At 43.5% G+C, this 2968-nt stretch overlaps 1 long non-coding RNA gene across 1 annotated transcript; it reads left to right on the top strand.

The window, feature by feature from the left end:
• Nucleotides 1-248: 248 nt before the first annotated feature.
• On the top strand, nucleotides 249-1236 carry LOC104002913 (uncharacterized). Its single transcript, XR_675341.4, has 3 exons — nucleotides 249-375; nucleotides 490-766; nucleotides 874-1236. It is a non-coding gene; the product is annotated as an uncharacterized LOC104002913 (long non-coding RNA).
• The last annotated feature ends 1732 nt before the right edge of the window (nucleotides 1237-2968 follow it).

Here is a 2968-nt window from a genome sequence, read left to right as displayed (position 1 = left end):
CTTTAATCAACTTGCCCAAGGTCCCACAGACAATAACTGCTGGAACTGGAGTTTGAGTGAGGCAGCCCAGCCCCAGAGACTTCATTCGTGGCCATTATGCCCTACACCTTCTCGTAGGCTGAGTTAATCTTCACAACACCCCCATGAAGCTCTGAGGAGAGCAGAGGTTCAGAATTGCTTCCCAAACTCACCCAAGATCATGAGACTAGTCCCCATGACACTACACGGCCTCCCAAATAGACGTGGAAAATGAATTGGGGCCAAACTGTAGAGAGCTTGGATGAATAGCTTAGTGCAAAGATGAATACTTTAGTCAATCTCTCCTTACTCCTTAACTTCGCTCCTCTTCGTTGTCCCCCTCGCTTCGTGCTCTGGGTAAGCCACCCAATCATTATCTTTGACTCCTTTTCCACATCTCACTCCATTATCTGCCTTCCTCTCTCCAATAGTTTACCTTTCTTCCTCATCTTCCTGCATTAACTTCAACAGTACCAGACATTTCACAATTGGCCAACTGTTATCCACTTTCTCCATCCCTACCTTACATGCGGAAAAATGGAACTAACCCCAACAAGCTTCATCAGCCACCTTTGATTTTCCTAAGCCAATCAGCAGGGCTTATCTACCTATTCACAGGAATCGGTTCAGGGACAGACCTAGCCGACTGCTGGAGCCAGCTCCCAGGGGCTTCAGAGAGTCCACTGCGGGCCCCTCTACCGCACGCTGGGTCCAGGGACATCGCATTGGTAGTTTGAAATCAGCCATGGTGAGAGAGTTTATGCCATAAAAATGAAACGCTGCATGTCAGGGTTTTTTTTTTTTGTTTTTTTGTTTTTTTCATTTTTACCTCTTTTTCTTTTTTGAGAGAGACAGACAGGGAGAGGGCATTGCTAGACATTCATCTGTACACTACCTGGATGAACAAGACCTAATTTAGGTCCATAAGACGTGAGGAGATATTTAATCAGGGTTTGGAGAAACCATGGAAGAAGAGTCTATTCTTTTGTGTAGGGAGAGTTATAAAGAAATTGGATGTGAGACTACTAAAGCCATTTTGGCCATCAAAGGACCTAACCAGAGGACAGAGTTGACACACAGAGAAGAGCTGCTCTGAAAGGATCAAAGAGGTCTGGAGTCAGAGCGCTGAGGGTGTGGACTTCTGAATCCACCCCCAAAGCCCGTATGCCTCTTCACTCTTCAGTTAAATGAGCCAATAAAGTCCCTGTTTTAAAACCAGTTTGAATTGGGATTTTTATGGCCATCAATTGAAAGATGTTGAGGGGATACACAGAGTTATGACCTAGGAGCAAGGCCACCCCTATTGCAGAAGCCCAGGGGCACCATTCACTTTGAAGTCTTTGTAAGGGGCAGTCCTTCCTTGGAGCCGGCAGGGCCCAGCCTGTGCAGCCACATGTGGCAAATGTAATGTTATGCCTAAGAAACAGCCTATTCCCCTCTATCATTCAGCAGGAAGCCCAAATTCCCTGCTAGTACCCTATTGATTCCTTTTATTTCACTGCCGATTTTCATTCATCTCTTCTTACTACCCTGCTGCATGTAAGACACCATTGCCCTATTTTTATTTTCTCACTTCTTCCAACAGCCAACTTTTACTGTTTTTTACCCTTATTCTCTGTCTTCTATAGCCTTTGGGAATTCCTAAAAAGAATAAACAGATTTTTAAAATCCAGGCCAGCTCCATCGATTAATCAAAGTTTTCCCATCAGTCTTGCAAGCATTTATCCTGTTATTTTGCTTTCTGTTCAACCCATGTTGACCAAGCTGGCTCATTCATCATCCGCCAAATATGTCCAACAAGTGTGTGTTTCAGCACCTTTGTGTGTGATGTTCTCCTTGCCTTGAATTCCAAGATCCTTTCATCTTCCCATATTGAAATCTCGTTTCCAGCAATTCCCAATTCAAATCTCTCCCCCTTATGATTGTCTTACTCCAATATTATCACAAGAAACAGACTTTTTTTTGCCAAAAAAGCTAAATGTGTTTAATAAAAAAAATACAGGGCTAACTCACAGAACCTAAGGCATAAAATGCAGCCAGGTCTCATATGAAATTGGAGTAAGAGAAACCAGAAAATCAGGAATGGAAGTTACTCTGTCCATCTCTGAAGCACCCCGTTCTCACTTGTCTGCTTCTCTATTCATATATGTTTCATTGTTGTTGCTCTCTTCTCATCCGCTCTCTGGATTTTGCATATATCTGGTGGTTTATTTGTTTCATCGATTCCAGAGTCCAGTGGAAACAGAGTAGGTTCTCACTATGTCTCAATTTCAAATGTCTTGGAGGAAAAGCTAATAGCCAAACCAAGCCAATGGGTTGTTTTCCCCTGGGTGTGATGTCCACTCCGTGACAAGTCAACTGTGAAAGAAGGTACATGACTACATGGCACCTTTGACTGTTCCTTCCAGGGACGTGGAAAGATCAGACTCTCTAAAGAGGAGGTGTAAGGGCATGGAAGAAGGGATTGGCATCCCTAATATGGTAATCGTGCCTTACAGAATGATTCCACATCCCCTACTTCTTACTACACTTATCTAATACTGTTGTAACTTAGATTCATGCCCTACTTTCCCCACTAAGGTACTAGGAACAGAAACTAGTTTATCTGCATCTTATGTAAGGATCACTATTGTAGTTGGATTTTCCAGAAAGCAGACTCCGAGATATAGGTTAGCATACAGAATATTTATTAAAGAATATCTTTGGTATCAAGTTCTGTAGAAGGAAGGGGAAGAAAGCAGGAATGGTCAGAAGGAAACTGTGAGCAAATTCATGACAATGAAGTCCAAATCCAAATGACAGCCTCAGCCTACCCTATGGGGAGTTCCGGAGCAAACTTAGCATTGTCCTAGTAAGGCTGAGATCACCAGGCCTGTATCCTGCATCTGCCAGTCACTGGATGTGAACTCTACCAGGGATGGGGTCATGTATTTGGGTGAGGGGTCCTTCT

The sequence above is a fragment of the Pan troglodytes genome, chromosome 19 (assembly GCF_028858775.2).
Source record: "Pan troglodytes isolate AG18354 chromosome 19, NHGRI_mPanTro3-v2.0_pri, whole genome shotgun sequence".
NCBI classification, from domain to species: Eukaryota; Metazoa; Chordata; class Mammalia; order Primates; family Hominidae; genus Pan; species Pan troglodytes.
Note: the sequence above shows the minus strand (reverse complement) of the source record. Positions and strands in the feature narration are given on the sequence as shown.